Below are 13,765 nucleotides of genomic sequence, written 5' to 3'. Positions count from 1 at the left end.
TGTAACCTGCGCAGGGAATCTGCTGCCGAGTGGCTGCGCTCAGCAGAGCTCCTGAAGTAATGGGGAGGGCAGGAGCTGGGTGACACATTGCTGCTGGTTGTGGGGGTCTTCAAAATCCAACGTTTCTTTCTGGTTGTGGACTTCATCAGGATATGGTGTAAGTGACTGTCTAGTAAGATTGGTGGTGTGCAAATAGCTTGTGGGAGGAGAAGGTGGGTGTATGTGGGAGAGGGAGGTGGGTGCGTGTGGCAGGGGGAGGTGGGTGTGTATGGCAGGGGGAGGTGGGTGCGTGTGGCAGGGGGAGGTTGATGTGTGAGGGAGGGGGAGGTGGGTGCGTGTTAGAGGTGTAGAGGGCAGGGATCAGGACATTCTGTACTGAAGACTAATGGAGGGGGGAGGAGTTGTAGGAGGGGATCCTGGTGATGTAGATGTCTGTGAATGGTGAAGGGCAGTATCTAATGGGCTCCATCGGTGTCTATGGTAAGGGCAGGTGGGTCGCTGCAGATGTGAGCAGAGGACTTGGACCTGCTCAGTTCTGGTACTATGTAGGAAAGACTGTCAGTCATACCCTGCACACAGGGTAATACAGTGTATTAAGATATATGAGGTGTGAAAGCCCTGTACGAGATCCTACATGAGGAGTAGGAGCGGCTCCTTACATTGCTAGGATTAGGGCGACAGTTCTGGACCTACTGGTTCATTGCTTAAGACAGGGTTTCCCAAACCCAGCCCTCAGGGCTCCCCAACAGTGCAGGTTTTCCAGATCATGTGACATAATTATGACCACCTGTGGATCTGTTACAATGTGTCAGTCAGTAATGAATACACCTGTGCTCCAGCAAGGAGATATGGAAAACCTGCACCGTTGGGGAGCCCTGAGGACTGGGTTTGGGAAACCCTGGCTTAAGAGATCATACTATCCAAGTGATCACCATCATCATTGTTTATTTATAAGGGGCCACAGATTCCGAAGCATTGGCAGTCATCTTACAGATATGACTACAATAAGGACATTAGGACAAATATAGATAATAATAGTGACATGAATACAATTAAGCATAATAACGTTTCAATGGAAGGTCTCGCGCTAGCATTAAATGAGACAGGAGGATGAGAGGACCCTGCCTATGAGAGATGGGAGGCGACTGAGACCTTAACGTTGTGGGTTACATATGTCTACTAAAGAGTATAATGCTAACAAATGGCGTCTGTTTCTTTGACTGTAGGACGGACTCCTGGGGCTAGATTTACTAAACTGCGGGTTTTAAAAAGTGAGGATGTTGGGAGCTTTGCAGCAGAACACAGTCAGACGGTAGCAATTGGGATACTGGCTGTGTCTGCAGGGACTGATGATGTGTTGGGGAAAATAAGCTAAAAGTCTATGTGATATGTATAACGAGTGGAAGGGGGGGGGGGGGGTAAGGGGGTTAATGACTGTGATTAGGATTGAAGGGGCCTGATGTGTACATCACAGGAATAAGGTTTTAGGATGAAGGGGGAAGGCTGGTCTGGCATCTCGGTTCAGTGTTGGTGGTGTAGGAAGGTGTGACTGTGGGTGATGGAATAGATGTAGGTTGAAGGGGCATAGAGAAAATGGAGGAGGGGAGACGAAAGGGAACTCTTCGTGGGTGTATGGGGTCTGAGGTTGTATCAGAATGTGGGGGGCAGGCAGGCGCGGGCTGGCACATCTCAGCCCGGGGGCGCACAGGCGGCCGCATCGCGTGTTTTGTAATATTAAGGAAAATGTGCATCCACGGGGAGGGGTGGCTGCCCCGAACAGGGGTCAGACTGAGCGGCCCGTGGGACCGATGCCCCCCTGCCCAGCCCGCCCCTGGGGGCAGGTTTCCAGCACTAGACAAGCTATGTGTTAGTGGTACTTGGTGAGGAGGTGGATTGGTAGTAGGTGATAGTAGGCGGGATGTGAGGTAATGGGGGTAAAAGGAGGGGGATGGGGGGCTAGTCTCCAGCACTAGACAAGTTATGTGTTAGTGACACTTGGTGAGGGGTGGTTGGGTAGGAGGTTATAGTAGAGGGGTGTGGGGTAATGGGGGTAGAAGGAGGGGGATGGGGGCTAGTCTCCAGCACTAGACAAGCTATGTGTTAGTGGCACTTGGTGAGGGGTGGCTGGGTAGGAGGTGATAGTAGGGGGATGTGGGGTAATGGTGGTAGGAGGAGGTGATAGTAGGGGGATGTGAGGTAATGGGGGTAGAAGGAGGGGGATGGGGGCTAGTCTCCAGCACTAGACAAGCTATGTGTTAGTAGCACTTGGTGAGGGGTGGTTGGGTAGGAGGTGATAGTAGGGGGGATGTGGGTAGAAGGAGGGGGATGGGGGCTAGTCTCCAGCACTAGACAAGCTATGTGTTAGTAGCACTTGGTGAGGCGGTGGTTGGGTAGGAGGTGATAGTAGGGGGGATGTGAGGTAATGGGGGTAGAAGGAGGGAGATGGGGGCTAGTCTCCAGCACTAGACAAGCTATGTGTTAGTGGCACTTGGTGAGGGGTGGTTGGGTAGGAGGTGATAGTAGGGGGATGCGGGGTAATGAGGGTAGAAGGAGGGGGATGGTGGCTAGTCTCCAGCACTAGACAAGCTATGTGTTAGTGGGACTTGGTGAGGGGGTGGTTAGGTAGGAGGTGATAGTAGGGGGGATGTGATGTAATGGGGGTAGAAGGAGGGGATGGGGGCTAGACTCCAGCACTAGACAAGCTATGTGTTAGTGACACTTGGTGAGGGGTGGTTGGGTAGAAGGTGATAGTAGGGGGATGTGGGGTAATGGGGGTAGAAGGAGGGGGATGGTGGCTAGTCTCCAGCACTAGACAAGCTATGTGTTAGTGACACTTGCTGAGGGGTGGTTAGTTAGGTGGTAATAGTAGGGGGGATGTGAGGTAATGTGTGTAGAAGGAGGGGATGGCGGCTAGTCTCCGGCACTAGACAAGCTATGTGTTAGTAGCACTTGGTGAGGGGTGGTTAGGTAGGAGGTGAAAGTAGTGGGATGTGAGGTAATGGGGGTAGAAGGAGGGGATGGGGCTAGACTCCAGCACTAGACAAGCTATGTGTTAGTGACACTTGCTGAGGGGTGGTTAGTTAGGAGGTGATAGTATGGGGGATGTGAGGTAATGTGGGTAGAAGGAGGGGATGGCGGCTAGTCTCCGGCACTAGACAAGCTATGTGTTAGTAGCACTTGGTGAGGGGTGGTTGGGTAGGAGGTGATAGTAGGGGGGATGTGGGGTAATGGGGGTAGAAGGAGGGGGCTGGGGGCTAGTCTCCAGCACTAAACAAGCTATGTGTTAGTGACGCTTGGTGAGGGGGTGGTTGGGTAGGAGGTGATAGTAGGGGGGATGTAAGGTAATGGGGGTAGAAGGAGGGGGATGGGGGCTAGTCTCCAGCACTAAACAAGCTATGTGTTAGTGACACTTGGTGAGGGGGTGGTTGGGTAGGAGGTGATAGTAGGAGGGGTGTGAGGTAATGGGGGTAGAAGAAGGGGGATGGGGCTAGTCTCCAGCACTAGACAAGCTATGTGTTAGTGACACTTGGTGAGGGGGTGGTTGGGTAGGAGGTGATAGTAGGGGGATGTGAGGTAATGTGAGTAGAAGGAGGGGGATGGGGGCTAGTCTCCAGCACTAGACAAGCTATGTGTTAGTGACACTTGGTGAGGGGTGGTTGGGTAGGAGGTGATAGTAGGGGGATGTGGGGTAAAAGGAGGGGAATAGGGGCTAGTCTCCAGCACTAGATAAGCTATGTGTTAGTGACACTTGGTGAGGGGTGGTTGGGTAGGAGGTGATAGTAGGGGATCTGAGGTAATGGGGGTAGAAGGAGGGGATGGGGGCTAGTCTCCAGCACTAGACAAGCTATGTGTTAGTGACACTTGGTGAGGGGTGGTTGGGTAGGAGGTGATAGTAGGGGGGATGTGAGGTAATGGGGGGTAGAAGGAGGAGGATGGGGGCTAGTCATGGTGTGTGAGCCCCTCTGTGGTGTATGGGGTGTAGCTGGTCTAGTCTCTCACAGCTCTGCCATTATAATAACTAGCTCTGCTATTACTAACAGCCTTCTGCTGACTGCAGCAGGAGCACAATGAGGATTATGTAGCAGCTGATGTGAGAGCTCAGCCGCATGTATGAAGTCCTAATCGCCGGGAGGCTGCACATAAACATGGGGTAACTCTATGGGGGTAATTCCCGCTGTCTGATATATTATTATAGGGAGATATTACCTCAGCATTGTACAGGGCCCGGATGTAGTCCAGGGTCTAAGATGGCGTCTGAGAGACCAAGTAGCCACGCCCCCTGTGCTGTGTAAATTGTTGTCAGGGGCGGAGATTTATTTTTGATTTATTTTTAAGACCGATAGTGTGTCTGGGAGACTACGGGAAAATGACCGTCGCCTTCCTGAATTAAGGGCAATACATTTCCACTTACTTATATAGTGGACTATAAAGTGTCTATTACTGTATTGTCCTTAGTGCAAGACAGCGACGGCCATTTTCTCGTAGTCTCCAAGTCACACTATTGGTCTCCGCCCCAAACAACAACTTACACAGTACAGGGGGCGTGGCTACATGGTCTCTCAGACGCCATCTTAGACCCTGGACTACATCCGGGCCTTGTATAATAATACATCAGACAGTGACGACTACTGCTCGGTGCCCGCGGTCTATAAAAGTACAAGGGTGTGAGACTGGTTATATATTATTACAGTATAACAGCCATGTGGTTATATTCTACATACATTGCTGTATAGATTGTAGGATCACAGTTATACCTGTCATCTAGTCATTACATGAGCAGGGCCTGATCAACCACTAGGCTGACCAGGCTGCAGCCTGGGGCGCTGGGTCCCAGGGGGGCGCTGCCCTGTGGGTATTTTTTTTTTAAAAAAAAAAAAAATTATTTATTTTTCTTCATTCATTTTTTTTTCAGGGTGGGGGAGGGGGGGTCGCCGCGGGGGGGTGGAGGGCTCGACAATCAAAAGCAATGGTGGTCAGTGGTTAGCAACACACAGCCAATCGCCAGGCTGCCTGTTGCTGTGCAGCAGACAGGAAGCAGGACGTCTTCACTTCCTATCTGCTGATCTGAGGAGAGGAGCGACGTTGGCACAACTACAGGTAATTGAAGGGGGGAACTGCCCTGCATATCTATAGGGAGGGGGGGGAACTGAACTGCACTGCATATAAATAGGGAGGGTGGGAACTGCCCTGCATATCTATAGGGAGGGGGGGGAACTGCCCTGCATATCTATAGGGAGGGGGGGAACTGCCCTGCATATCTATAGGGAGGGGGGGAACTGCCCTGCATATCTATAGGGAAGGGAACTGCCCTGCATATCTATAGGGAGGGGGGGGAACTGCCCTGCATATCTATAGGGAGGGGGGGGGGAACTGCCCTGCATATCTATAGGGAGGGGGGGGAACTGCCCTGCATATTTATAGGGAGGGGGGGAACTGCCCTGCATATCTATAGGGAGGGGGGGAACTGCCCTGCATATCTATAAGGAGGGGGGGAACTGCCCTGCATATCTATAGGGAGGGGGAGAACTACACTGCATATCTATAGAGAGGGGGGGGAACTGCCCTGCATATCTATAGAGAGGGGGGGGAACTACCCTGCATATCTATAGGGAGGGGGGGACTACCCTGCATATCTATAGGGAGCGAGAGGGGGGACTGTCATGCATATGTATAGGGAGGGAGAGGGGGACTGTCATACAAATCTATAGGGTGGGAGGGGGGGGCTGCCATGGAAATCTATAGGGAGGGAGAGAGGTTGATATGTATGAAGGAGGGCAGAGGAGGGGGGCTGATATATGTGACTGGGGGAGTTTTGATGTGACGGGGGGATAGCTAGCTAACAGAGTGGAGGTAAGGAAAATAGCTGCAAGGGGGATGGATGCAGGGTGGGAGGTAAAGAAAATGGCTGCAGCAGGGGTTAAGGAAAATGGCTGTGGGGGGGTTGTGGTTAAGGAAAATGGCTGCAGGGGGTATTTAAAAAATACAGCAGCTTTGGGGGGCAGAATCTCATGATTGTGTGGTGGTCACATGGGTGGTCTCAGCAATCACTAGAATACTAAATATTAGTGAGATGGGGCTGGTAGAGGTTTGTATTTGATTGACAACAAATATTCAGATATTGCTTATATATGCCTGTCCAATGGGGTACTTTTAGCTGGCCATAATGGAGTGTTTTGTTTTAACTAAAGGGCCTAATCATTCAGGGTTTGCATTATAATACATTTTTGCATTTTCAAAACAGGACGCCAACTTTCCAGAAGCCAGCGAGAGGATAACAAAGTTGCAAGAGAGAAGAGCAAGAACAGGTAAGAGACAATGGCACAATCTGTCTAAATTTGAATGCTGGAGAATACACCTGAACATTCATATTCAGGAGTGTTCCTATACACCTATATATTCGGAGGAGGAGGGGGGGGGGGGGCGGGCGCTGCGGCCGTATTAGCCTAGGGCGGCCAGAACCCTTAATGAGTCCTGTACAGTCATATTATAATACTGTGTATTACTGACCTATATATTATGTACTGATTAGAAGGTGATTTTATGATATTTTTAATAGACTTTTTGGCAAATAAATGTTATAAAAATATTCCCCACAGTTTACTGACTGTTTCTGCTGGTACATAATACTCTATTATATTTACTGTTCTTTTGTTCAGACAATTATTAGGGGGATTGCAGACCCCCTGCAACTGGTGTGTTTTTGTTCCACAGACTATCAAGCTCCAGACGGAATTATTATTATTATTATTATCTTTAATTTATAAGGCGCCACAGAGGGTCCGCAGCGCCGTACATGACATATACAGAACACAGTGATCTGTGACACAACATGATACAGAAAGAACAGATATATATACACACAGACACAGGTAACATGGTGTAAATCAGATTATTTCTGGGAAAATGAGTGAAAGTGATGGTAGAAATCAGCGAGAAGTAGGCTGAAGCCTAAGAACAGGGCTTAGGGAAGCAGCCAAGAGGTACAGGGGGTGATGGAATAGTAGAAGGAGCACACAAGGAAAGAGGACCCTGCTCCTGAGAGCTTACATCCTAAAGGGAAGGGGGAGACACAAATAGGGTGGTACTAACTGGAGGAGAGAGCTGGGACACGGGATTTAGGAGGAGGACTGATAGACATGAATAAAGAAGTGAGTCTTAAGGACACGCTTAAAGCCTTTGAGAGTAGATGCTAACCTGATGGAACGTGGAAGATCGTTCCACAGCTGGGGAGCAGCCCGGGCAAAGTCCTGGAGGTGAGAGTGTGATCAGTGAAGTAGTGAGGCGGCGGTCACAGGCAGAGCGGAGGGGGCGGGTAGGAGTGTAAGTAGAGATGAGATTGAAGATGTAGGGAGGGGAGGATTAATAGCTTTGAAGGTGAGGAGTTTAAATGTAATTCTGTAGGCCATGGGGAGCCAATGTAGTGACTGTTGGAGGGAGACAGCAGAGATAGAGCGGCGGGGGGAGAAAAAATGAGGCGGGCAGCAGCATTGAGGATAGACTTAAGAGGGTCAAGGTGAGAATCGGGTAGACCAGAGAGAAGGAGGTTAAAGTAGTCAAGGCGAGAGATTACAAGCCCGTGAAGATGGGATTTCGTAGCTTCTGTGGTGCGAAAGGGGCGTATCTTGGATATATTCCGATGCTGGAGTAGCAGGATTTTGAGAGGGACAGAATGTGAGGCTTGAAGGAGAGGGAGGAATCAAGGATGACCCCAAGGCATCAGACTTGAGGGTCAGAAACGAGTGTAGTGTTATAAACAGAAATAGAGAGGGGTGGAGGTGGGAGAGTCCTGTAAGGGGGGAAGACGATAAGTTCAGGCTTGGAAATATTGAGTTTAAGAAGCGTTGGGTTCATCCAAGATGAGATGGCTGCGAGACAGCAGGAGACACGAGACAGAAGGGAAAGTGAGAGGGTAGGGATGAAAGATAGATTTGGGTATCATCTGCATAGAGGTGGTACTGGAGGCCAAAGGAGCGGATGAGGACACCAAGGGAGTAGGTGTAGAGGGAGATAAGCAGGGGGCCAAGAACGGAACCTTGAGAAACGCCAACAGGTGGGGAAGAGGGGGGGATATAGAGTCGTGTAGGGACTGAGAAGGAGCCGTTGGTGAGATAAGAGGAAAAACAGGAGAGGACAGTGTTAAATAGCCTATATATTTGTGAGTTTGCAAAAGGAGTGCATGGTCAACGATATTGAAGGCATCAGAGAGGTCAAGAAGGATAAGAAGGGAGTAGTGTCTTATGGATTTAGCGAGGAGAAGTTCATTAGTGAACTTAGTGAGGGCAGTTTCAGTGGAGCTCCGTGCTGCAGTCGGCAGAAGGATGTTAGTATTAGCAGAGCTGGCTATTTATAATGGCAGAGCTGTGAGAGATTTAATACCCCGACCAGCTACATCCCATACACCACAAAGAGGCTCACACACCATGACTAGCCCCCATCCCCCTCCTTCCACCCCACATCCCCCTACTATCACCTCCTACCCAACCACCCCCTCATCGAGTGCCACTAACACATAGCTTTTCTAGTGCTGTAGAGTAGCCCCCAGCCCCCTCCTTCCACCCCCATTACCCCATATCCCCCCTACTATCACCTCCTACCGAACCACGCCCTCACCCAATGCCACTAACACATAGCTTGTCTAATGCTGAAGGCAAGCCCCCACCCCCCTCCTTCTAACCCCCATTACTCCACATCCCCCCTACAATCACCTCCTACCCAACCACCCCCTCACCAAGTGCCCCTAACACATAGCTTGTCTAGTGCTGGAGACTAGCCCCCATCACCCTCCTTCTACCCCATTACCTCACATCCCCCCTACTATCACCTCCTACCTACCACCCCTCACCAAGTGCCACTAACACATAGCTTGTCTAGTGCTGGAGACTAGTCCCCATCCCCCTCCTTCTACCCCCATTACCTCACATCCCCCTACTATCACCTCCTACCCAACCACCCCTCACCAAGTGCCACTAACACATAGCTTGTCTAGTGCTGGAGACTAGCCCCTAATACCCTCCTTCTACCCCCATTACCTCACATCCCCATACTATCACCTCCTACCCAACCACCCCTCACTAAGTTCCACTAACACATAGCTTGTCTAGTGCTGGAGACTAGCCCCCATCACCTCACATCCCCCTACTATCACCTCCTACCCAACCACCCCTCACCAAGTGCCACTAACACATAGCTTGTCTAGAGCTGAAGGCAAGCCCCCATCCCCCTCCTTCTAACCCCCATTACTCCACATCCCCCTACTATCACCTCCTACCCCACCACCCCTCACCAAGTGCCACTAACACATAGCTTGTCTGGTGCTGGAGACTTGCCCCCATCACCCTCCTTCTACCCCTCATTACCCCACATCCCCCCTACTATCACCTCCTACCGAACCACCCCCTTACCAAGTGCCACTAACACATAGCTTGTCTAATGCTGAAGGCAAGCCCCCATCCCCCTCCTTCTAACCCCCATTACTCCACATCCCCCTACTATCACCTCCTACCCAACCACCCCCTCACCAAGTGCCCCTAACACATAGCTTGTCTAGTGCTGGAGACTAGCCCCCATCACCCTCCTTCTACCCCCATTACCTCACATCCCCCTACTATCACCTCTTACCCAACCACCCCTCACCAAGTGCCACTAACACATAGCTTGTCTAGTGCTGGAGACTAGCCCCCATCACCCTCCTTCTACCCCCATTACCTCACATCCCCCTACTATCACCTCCTACCCAACCACCCCTCACCAAGTGCCACTAACACATAGCTTGTCTAGTGCTGGAGACTAGCCCCCATCCCTCTCCTTCTACCCCCATTACCTCACATCCCCCCTACTATCACCTCCTACCCAACCACCCCTCGCCAAGTGCCACTAACACATAGCTTGTCTAGTGCTGAAGGCAAGACCCCATCCCCCTCCTTCTAACCCCCATTACTCCACATCCCCCCTACTATCACCTCTTCCCCACCACCCCTCACCAAGTGCCACTAACACATAGCTTGTCTGGTGCTGGAGACTTGCCCCCATCACCCTCCTTCTACCCCTCATTACCCCACACCCCCCCTACTATCAGCTCCTACCCCACCACCCCTCACCAAATGCCACTAACACATAGCTTGTCTGGTGCTGGAGACTTGCCCCCATCACCCTCCTTCTACCCCTCATTACCCCATATCCCCCCTACTATCACCTCCTACCCCACCACCCCTCACCAAATGCCACTAACACATAGCTTGTCTAGTGCTGGAGACGAGTCCCCATCACCCTCCTTCTACCCCTCATTACCCCACATCCCCCTACTATCACCTCCTACCCAACCACCCCTCACCAAGTGCCACTAACACATAGCTTGTCTAGTGCTGGAGACTAGCCCCACACCTGCGTACATGACCCACGCAGACCTCATGCTCCAGACCAACCTCCCCTTATCCTCCTTCATCCTAAGACCCTATTCCTGCCATATACACATCTGACCCCTTCAATCCTTTATCGCAGCCATTGCTACCCCCCCATTACCATCCCCCTTCCTCCCCTTATGCATATCACATAAACCTTTATCTTATTTCCCCCCAGACACCAGCAACTCCCTTCCCACCCTACATTTCAGCACCATCAGTCCCCGCAGGCACAGCCAGTATCCTAATTGTTACCGTCTGAATGTGATCTGCTGCAAAGCCCCCAGTGGTTATTCCTCAGACCTAATACTAGACTCACCCACCCCCTATTATGAGATCCACATCCATAAACACATCCATATACAAACACAGTTCCTTACACAAGGACACAGTGATCCATGTCTGCCCATGCCACAGTCTCCCTCGCACCATTCCACAGTCCCCCTCGCACCATTCTACAGTCCCCCTCGCACCATCCCGTTATACTTTGTTCCACCCATTTGTAATTATCACAGTAAAGACCCCATTCCATCGTAGGTACAGTGTAGGGTCTACTGCCCGTGTTACGTTCACATTCCCAGTCCCCCTCTTACATTCAGTACACAGGACTCCCGCCTGCAACGTAGTAACACCAGGAGTCCTTCCTACAGTCAAGCAATCAGACACAATTTGTTAGCATTGTACTCTTTATTATATATCACATGTATACCATGACGTTATGACCACAGTCTCCCTTCAGCTCTCACAGGCAGGGTCCTTTCATCCTCATGTCCGTCTCCCTTTGTTCGACTTTGCGGTCATGTCTTTATATGAACCTTCCACTAATACTGGATTGAGACCATCCTTGCAAATGTTATAATGCTTTATTGTATTCATGTCATGTTATTATTTATATCTGTCATAATCCTTATTGTAGTCATGTTTGTCACATTTGTAAGATCACTGTCCGGGGCTACGGAATCTGTGGCCCCTTATAAATAAATGAGGATGATGATGATGATGAGCACTTGTATAGTATGATCTGTAAGTCATGAACCAGTAGATCCAGAACTGTCACCCTAATCCTAGCAATGTAAGGAGCCGCTCCTACTCCTCATGTAGGATCTCCTACAAGGCTGTCAAATCGCATGTACCCTAATACACTGTATTACACTGTGTGCAGGTTATGACTGACAGTCTTTCCTACATGCTATCAGACCTGAGCAGGTCCGAGTCCTCTGCTCACTTCTGCATCGACCCACCTGCCCTTTCCATAGACACCGATGGAGTCCCTTAGATACTGCGCCTCCACATACACAGACATCTACATCATTAGGATCCCCTCCCAGAACTCCTCCACTCCATTACTCTTCAATACAGAGTGTCCTGATCCCCGCCCTCTAACCCTCCCACATGCACCCACCTCCCCCTCCCACAAGCTATGTACACACCACTATTCCTACTACACAGTCACTTACACCATATCCCTGATGAAGTCCACAACCAGGATGAAACACATGGGATTTTGAAGACCCCCACAACCAGCAGCATTGTGTCACCCAGCTCCTGCCCTCCCCATTACTTCAGGAGCTCTGCTGAGCACAGCCACTCGGCAGCAGATTCCCTGCACAAGTTACACAGCTCAGCCCACAGACACAGGCTCACCCCATGTGACCTGTACTATAGCTGCCCCCACTCTACCTAGCCACACATACCTAACCATTATACATTGTGCCCTATTACTGGTACCATCACCATTTTATTGTTTTTCCTGCTGGTTAGATAGCTCCCATTATCCACCACATTTGCGCAACACGTCTCCCTGATCTTCAGCTGCTCTTGTAACATAGAATAATAAATATCAGAACTTCCATTTTTTTGGGGGGGATCCAAAATACGACCCACATTCTGTGACTCATCTGCTTCTTCAACAGGACAAACTACTTCAGGACTTATCCACGGAACAAGTGCACCAATACCCAACAAGAGGAATATCACCAAGTAACCACTTCACTCCGAAGGAACACCAAATATTATCCTCTCCGGGACCATCCACCGAACTAAGAACAGGAAGACAAAGAACCAAACAAGAGAAACATCTCCCAACAACTTCATTACTCTAAGGATTAAGAAGTAAGTGACAAATACATACAGCACCTCACCACCTATAGATCCCACCAGGTTACACCACATCACCTATAGATCCCACCAGGTCACACCACACCACCTATAGATCCCACCAGGTTACACCACACCACCTATAGATCCCACCAGGTTACACCACATCACCTATAGATCCCACCAGGTTATACCACACCACCTATAGATCCCACCAGGTTACACCGCACCACCTATAGATCCCACCAGGTTACACCCCATTCACTTTCCACATAGGGCTGGTACCACTATCTTCTCCACAGAGCAGCAACCAATCACAGCTCCACTGATACATCCTCACAGAGCAGACAGTCCCTATCCTACATCTCCACGTATGGATATGAAGGATTTATTATAGAGGGTGTTACATGAAGGACAGATTGCAGTGAAATCTGCCCCCAGGACAAGTGGGCTATTGATCCCTGCTGTAGGGTCTTCTATTGGTAGCATTTTAAAGTAAATATTCTTTTATTTATATTTAGTTAGTTTAGGAAAACCGTTAAAACAAAAAAGTAAAAAAAAAAATGTCCTGGAATTGTCTGTGTATCTTGTCTACTGCTGGTACTTCCAATGTCATGATGACCGGATGTCCAGAAGTCGGGGATGGTACCTATGTAGTGCAGAGAATGGTGCGGATCCTGTACTCGAGTCATAGTGCAGGTTGTGGTCACATTCTGCCCATGGGAAGAAGTCCGCCCAGTGCTCCTGGTAGCCTGAGATTTACATGTGCAGGAAGGTTTGGAGGTTCTGGTTCATCCTGTCTGTCTAACCATTAGATTGAGGGTGGTATGCAGAGGAAAAGTTCAGTTCTATGCCTGTCTGTCTGCAGAAGGTCCAACAGAACCGGGATGTGAACTGGGTGCCCCTGTCTTATGCAGTGTTAGTCATATTTCCGACGGGATACATACCGACACTTATCCTGCCAACATGAAATGCTGACAGGCCAAATAACAGTATCTCACTTCCACCGTCACTGATAACATACCAACATTGGGATTGCCGACAATTAAAATGCTGACAATCACAATGCCGACATTAATCAGCAATGACAGCGGGTAGTAAACAGTGTTACAAATAAATACAAAAATGTAAAAGAAAAAGCCCCCTCCCCAGTCATATTAACCATAGTGCTGCCAGCCTAGTGCTGGTTATAGGATTATTGGGGGGACAAACAGTGTGGGGTCCCCTAATTCTCCTTCAGCCAGCCCTAGGCTTAAAGAAGAAGCATATGC

General features: G+C 50.0%; 1 long non-coding RNA gene across 1 annotated transcript; it reads left to right on the top strand.

The window, feature by feature from the left end:
- Positions 1 to 4,605: 4,605 nt before the first annotated feature.
- LOC142151419 (uncharacterized) lies at positions 4,606 to 12,443 on the top strand. Its single transcript, XR_012691192.1, has 2 exons — positions 4,606 to 4,662; positions 12,311 to 12,443. It is a non-coding gene; the product is annotated as an uncharacterized LOC142151419 (long non-coding RNA).
- The last annotated feature ends 1,322 nt before the right edge of the window (positions 12,444 to 13,765 follow it).

The sequence above is a fragment of the Mixophyes fleayi genome, chromosome 4 (assembly GCF_038048845.1).
Source record: "Mixophyes fleayi isolate aMixFle1 chromosome 4, aMixFle1.hap1, whole genome shotgun sequence".
NCBI lineage: Eukaryota > Metazoa > Chordata > Amphibia > Anura > Limnodynastidae > Mixophyes > Mixophyes fleayi.
This window is presented reverse-complemented; position numbering and strand designations above follow the sequence as displayed.